Genomic DNA, 7,160 nt, shown 5'->3' with positions numbered 1-7,160 from the left:
TTTCAGACATTGAGGTGGCAACAGCTTCCCACTGTTGTCAGCCTTCAAGTTGATCCCTTGTTAATTCTTGTCGCTTCATCAACACAACCATATATAGACCCTCAGCAAAGCTTCTCCAGACCTTCTGAAGTATGGGATCTGCGGGAGCCTAAAGGACACAGTTGTTCACTGCCATCTTCATTGAGCCAGCTGGGAGGACACAGGACTTCAGACACCTGACCTCAAAGGCACCTAAAGACACATATTTTTTATCTTATACATGTTTATCATATTTAAATGGTGAGTGAGGTAATATGGAAACTTAACACCTGAAATTGCATCACTTGGGAGGATGAGGCAGGAGGATTGTCATGAACTCAAAGCCAGCTTGGACTTCAGAATGAGGAGGCCAGCTTAGGTTAGAAAGTAAGAAACTGTTTTAAGAATAGATAAATGAAGGCAATTTAAGAATCAAAATAAATAAATATAGCCAGAAGACAGGGTACTCCATCCTGAATAGCCATAGTTTAATCTTTTGCACACTTCAGTAAGACAGTAAGATATAAAACAGTAAGATGTAAGTGGAAAATCCCTTTTCAGTTTTAGGTGCAACACGGGTTAAAAAGACTTTACATTCCAGACAATTCAATAGTGTTATTTTAATGTAAATGTATTTTAAGTTGCAAACAACTGGGTTGCACACTTTGAATGCATTTTCTCTTAGGTCACAACTGTTTAAATATATAGAGAGAGTAGGATACTTGGCCCCGCAGGGCAATGCCTTTACTCTAATTATGTTATATCTGAAACTCCAACTTTGCTTGTACATCAGGCACTAGAAACATTTGTCACATGGATGAAAGAATGAATAAATGGCAACGAAGCTCGGAATGCAACCATTTACACCAAGAACAGTTGGAGCTAACCTAGGACCCTTGGGTAGCACAGGAGGAGAAGCCACCTGGTTCTTCCCTCTTCACTGTGAAGCTCTGGCCCTCTTTCCTTTCCAGGCCATTTCTTGTCAGCTATATGGTAAATTCCTTTTAAATCGGGCATCAGCCTGTGAAATTGTTCGGGAATGCTGTGGCGATGCTCATACTCACACCCTGCTTGGCAATCTACCTTTGACATTTACAGGTAAAGGTTTCTGTTATCTGTTCTATAATTATGAAAGGATGGATGGATGGGGGCTTGGAATGGGAGCATCAAGTGGGGAGGGGGAAGAGTATTGAGGGAGGGAATATGGGAAGAGGCAGTCAAAATTATGGGCCATCTGAGGGGTAGAATGGGAACATACTACAAGAGAAACTTCTTGAAATACATACTTATATGAAGGAGGTGATCTGAATGAAATCGCAAAGTCACCAAATGAAACTTCCAGTACTGGGATTGGGTTACAGGAGTCCCATGAGAATCCCCAAACAACCAAGGCAATAGGTTGTTCTGCACAAACTGACAGAAAGGCCCTGTTGCTAAAGACAACACCCACACAACTCATTTAACATGGAGATGTCAAACTGGTGCCCACATAGAGCCTTCATCCCTGTGTCCTAGTGTCTTTGGTATGGGATGATGCTTTTCATGCTACCAAAGGAGAAATGCAAATGCCAAGCCAGCCATAAACCCTTTGAGTTACAATGGTGTTCTGCCTGCAAGATAGGCTAGGGCCACAGTGGCACAAAGCTTGAGGGAGTGGCCAACCAATAACTGATTTTACTTAAGGCCCATTCCACGAGATGGGACCCATACCTGGTCCCGCTTGGGTGACCAAGAATCAGGGACTGGACAGCCCAGGTGTCTAGGGTAAAACCAAATACTACTGCTCTACAAAGCAAACAAAAAATGTAGCTACAAAATGACTCCTAATGAACGTCTGCTGTACTCGTACATCAGTGCCTTGTTCAGCCATCACCAGAGAAGCTTCTTCCTGTGGAAGATGGGAACAATACAGAGACCCACAGTCAGACACTGCAGAGAGAGAGAGAGAAACCTTGGAACATTCGGCCCCAAATGGGATGTCTCCATCAAATCCCTCCCCCTTAGAGCCCAGGGAGTCCTAGGGATGAAGAGGTAAAAAGAGTGTAAGAGCCAGAGAGGATGGAGAACACTAAGAAAACGAGATCCTCTAAATCAACGTGAGCACAACTCACATGAGCTCACAGACTGAAGCACCGTGCACAGGGCCAGCACAGGTCTGCTCCGGGTTATCTGCATATATGGCATAGTCTCCAGTTTAGTGTTGTGAAGGGACTCCTGAGTGTGTGATCAAGTGGATGTGATTCCCGTGCCTTATCGGGCTCTTTGCCTTCTATTGGTTTGTCCTATCCAATTTTGATGTGGCAGTTTTGTTTTTTCTTACTATATTTTATTCTGTTATATTTTATTATTATCTCTTAGAAGCCTGTTCTTTTCTTATGAGATACAGAAAGGGAGTAAAACAGGATGGAAGAGGAGCTGGGAGGAATAGAGGGAGGGGAAACTGTAATCAGTATTTATTATGAGAGAAAAGAATCTACTTTTTAATAAAAGTAAAAAGTAAAAGTTTTTAATACTCTGCATGTTCTCTCCATTCTTTCAAATTGCACAGGAAAAGTAGCAGGTCTGTCCAGAGTCACCGAGAAACATTCCTATTCATGCTTTGCCTCGCTCAGGTTATTGAAGCAACAACAAACTGAACACTTGGTTACAAACTAAGATATTGAAGCCCTTAAGGATGTGTTCAAACTGGTCCTCCTCATTCCCTTCTCTCCAGGTTTACTGATAGTGTAATTTTTCCTTGTCTTTAAAAGCTTATTTTATTTATTTTTGGGGGGTTCGAGACAGGTTTTCTCTCTGTAGCTTTGTAGCCTGTCCTGGAACTTGCTCTGTAGAGCAGGCTGGTCTCAAATTCATAGAGATCCTCCTACCTCTGCCTCCTGGGTGCTGGGATTAAAGGTGTGCACCATCAACAACAACTAGCTTGCTTATTTTATTTTTAATAAAATGTAATTACATCATTTCCCCAAGCTCCCTCCTTCCATCTACTCCCATTCCCCTCATGACTCCCTCTCAGATTCATAGCCTCTTTTTCTTCAATTATTACATGTGATTTGGTACCCTGTTGAGTCTGTTTAGTGTTACTTGTATGATCTGTTTCCAGGGATGACCACCAATTAGAGAGCTCATTCCTGGGGAAAACTAATTCTTCTGCTCTCTGTAGTCATTAATTCCCTGTAGCTCTTCATCTAGGGGTGGGGCCCTGTGAGATTTCCCCTATCCACTTTGGCCTGTCAACAGATGTTGTCTTTGTTCAGGTCTTATTCAGCCATATTGTTGGAATTTCACATGCGTAGCTTCCCATCATTTCTAGAAAACAGTCCTACAGCATGTGTCCTTTGGCTCTCATAGAGTTTCCATCCTCTCTTCTATGCTGTCCCCTCTATGATGCAGAGGTTGGGTTGCAGATGTATCAAGCGAGCCTGAGCACTCCACTCCACAGTCAGTTTTTCTTTGCATTTGACCAGTCATGGCTTTCTGTTCTGGTCTTTGTCTGCTGCAAAAAGAGGCCTCTTTGATGAGGTGTGAGAACCACACTTACCTATGGGAGTAAGGATACATATTTAGAATGTGAGGGGGATTGCGCTGGTTTAGGAACATCAAAAATAGTAGTTTCTCCTCTAAGAACCATGACCTCACTAGCATATCATACTTCCTATGTGTGGGGAAGTAGAGGAATCTTCCTGGTTTTTTTCTGTGTTTCTAAACAGCAGTATGAGAGGAACTAAGGCTCAGCAGGTTGGACATGATATGCATTTGCTATCCTGTAGTTTGTGGCATTCTGTAGATGTGGGCATTATTTATAATGTCGGGTGGAAACAGAATCCTATCAGCTTCCTGTAGCTGTTCTTTGTTGGGATGCAAGTACAGTGGAACCATAAGTAAACTGTAAAGTGACAATGGCTTAACTCAGCAGAAGCAGTTACTCTTCCCTCAACAGCCCAATAATGGCTTTTCTAGAAGATGTGAGGGTTTCACACCAAGACAATGCAGAGACACAAGCTACTTCCATTCCATGTCTCTCTCATGGCATCAGACTCCCTGGAGAGCATCCAGCAAACTGGAGGCAACTGTGGAGGGTACCACCATGAGACATTCCAGTTGACCTGTATTTCTCACATCTTACTATGAAGAACTCAAATATTTCAACTCAACACTGAAATCCGAAGAGTCTGGAACATGTGGGTCCTGGATAGGCAGACGGACAACTCCCGGTAACAGTTAAACAGTGTAAGAGAACACAGAGTGTGTCTAGGAGCAGCTAGCTGACTCATCCATGGAAGTTTAGTCACAAAGGACTGCAGATAGAATCCTTCTGTGATGATGAATGAGAAAAGAGACACACATCAACCTTTGAAGCACAAGATAAGAGGTCCATCAGCTTCTAGTATGCCAGCTTGGTAAGCTCTTGCATTTGTGGTGTTAACACTTACTTTATGAAGAGAATCAAGAGGTTCTATGTGCAGGACCAACTTAGGATTTTACTTAAGGATGGGGCTTTGCTATCACAAAGTCTGCACATAATAAGCAGAAACTGTGGTCCCGACTTTGAATTTGGACCTTTGCCTGGGTTAGCAACTTAGCCTCTAATCCTTCTTCTTGAGGCTAAACAAAAGTAGCAAGTCATAACTTCCAGTCAACCATGTGATCACAAGAGAAAAAAATTGACATTCTACAGTATGCTGTATTGCTAAACTACTTTGTTCAGTGAGCTAACTATCTACATGCATTTTTGACTTATGTATTTTAATTTATGTAAATTATTGGTGTGCAGCCCCACAAACAGAGGAGTGCCTGTATTTATATAATTTTGGGATTCTCCACCCTTCCCTTTCAGAGAGGTGTGTATTGTTTTATTTAATAAAGTCTGAAGGTGTCAAGTCACAGACCCCCCATTTGCTGTTCCAACCTTTGCTCATAGTTGAATAGTGCAAAAATGATTGGCATTAGGTAGAAAGTATGTTCCAGGTTTTGAATTTTGAGTCTTTCAATGCTAATGATATGCAGGGCAATCCCATCTCAGGACTGACAGCTGCTGTGACCCACAGCCTCAATCAGACATGTGAACACCAGGGAAATCAGCTCATATCACACTATACTGTGGGAGCAGATACGATATTCAGTAGGAGTGGATCAAATACACTTCAGACCTAATGATAGTTTCTACTTCTAGAGTCATTTATTGTCATAGAAATCTGTACATTTGGAAGAAACTATATTGTTCTCTCTTCTTGCTTTATTGCAGCTTAATTACATGTATGTCAAACTTCCTGATAATTTCCCCCAGGTCATCAGTTCTCTGTCCACTTTCTTTGAGCTTACAAAAACACCTATATTTTATCTGGAGGATTTTCTTCTGCTATAATGCCAGCTCACTGTCATGCTTACTCTGCCATTAATCCTATTCACTATGATTTTTATTATAGGTAGTTTTTAATAGGATTTTTCTATAGGGTTTATTTGCTTACTCTTAAATTGTTCTGTTTTCTCTTCTTCATGTACATAATATCCTTTAAATGTTTGACCATATCTGTAAAACTTGCACATTAATCGTGGCTTTAAGTATTTTTCCAATAATCCCATCACCTGTTATTTCTATATCTCTTTGTACTAATGGCATTTTCTTCTTGTTAAGAGTTACTGTAACTTTGAATCCTTGTTGATATTTTTATGAGATACTGGGCATTTTTATTTCCAGGTACCAGGTTGCTTTCTTTCCATGTGGGACTTTGTTGTGGCATGTGGTTAAGTGACTTCAGTTCAGTTTAATCCTCCTGTCACCTCTGTTTTAACCTTGCTGGGACAACTCTAGAGATGTTGTTATTCCCATTACCAGGGATAGCCCCTTCTGTTCACATACTCATTCATTACAGCATTGCTCCTATCTTACAGCTGGAAATGTGCTCTGATGGGGGAAGTCCTATGTATATGTCAATAAAGCACTGTTGGGTCAATAGGGAACCAAGATAGGTGGGACTAGGAGTCCAGGAGAACTCTGGGAAGGAGAAACACAGAGAGTCAAGATGTAACGCCATGGGGTAGGAAGCCTGGAACTATTCTCCGGTAAGAGAAATACTTAGATTAACAATTATGGGGCAATTACTTAAGTCAGAGCTAGCCAGTAAGAAACAAGCAAGGCCAACAGCTTCATAATTAATATAGCCTCCTGTGTGTTTATTTGGGACTGATTAGGCACTAGAACCAGGCTGGTGGGAAGGCTTCTCTCAAGGAAAAGGCTTCTCTTACAGTGCTCTGTTTCCAGTTTTATATGAGCTTAGAAAATTTTTATTTCTTTTCTTATATTTCATCCCATTTTCCATCCTGATAATATATTAAAGCAAGTGTTCTCAACTTGTAGGTTGCTATCCCTCAGGGAGAACTAACGACCCTTTCACAGGGATTGCATATTAGATATTTATATTACAATTCATAACAGTAGCAAAATTAGTTATGAAACAGCAATGAAAATAATTTTATGGTTGGGGGTCACCACAACATAAGGAAGTGTATTAAAGGGCCACAGCATTAGGAAGTTTGAGAACCATTGAATTAAGGGGACTTCTCTGGATATCTGTCTTTCTTTCCTGTCCTGATTGCTTTTTATGATTCATCTTAGAGTCACCTGGAAAGAATAATATCAATCTGAGAACTGCTTAAATCAGATTGGCCTATGGGCATGTCTGTGGGGCATCTTCATGATTACTAATTGATGTAGAAGGACCATGCCCACTATGGGAGGTACCGTACCTAGTTGGGTAGTCCTGGTCACAGGGCTCAGCACATAGAGTGAGGTGGTAAGCAGTGTTCCTGTTACAACTTCCCTCGGAGATAGGCTGTAACCTGAAAGTATAAGATTAATTAAACACTTTCCTGCTCAAGTTGATTTTGGTCTGAGTGCTTTGTATCATGCACACACACACACACACACACACACATCAAATTAGAACACCTCTCTTCTTTCATCTGTCCAATAAATTATATCTGTCCAACCTTTGACTTTTTCAAGAGAACTGCTGCGTTGTGCTGTATTTCCCCTCCTGTATTCTGGTCAGTGAATCCCCGTCCAGGTTATAAACTTCAGAAGTCACAGGACTTACTGACATCCGTGCTCTAGGGAGCCCACCCTCTGATAGTCCCTGTAGCTC

This window comes from Mesocricetus auratus, unplaced genomic scaffold, assembly GCF_017639785.1.
Source record: "Mesocricetus auratus isolate SY011 unplaced genomic scaffold, BCM_Maur_2.0 Super-Scaffold_100013, whole genome shotgun sequence".
Lineage (NCBI taxonomy): Eukaryota > Metazoa > Chordata > Mammalia > Rodentia > Cricetidae > Mesocricetus > Mesocricetus auratus.
This window is presented reverse-complemented; position numbering follows the sequence as displayed.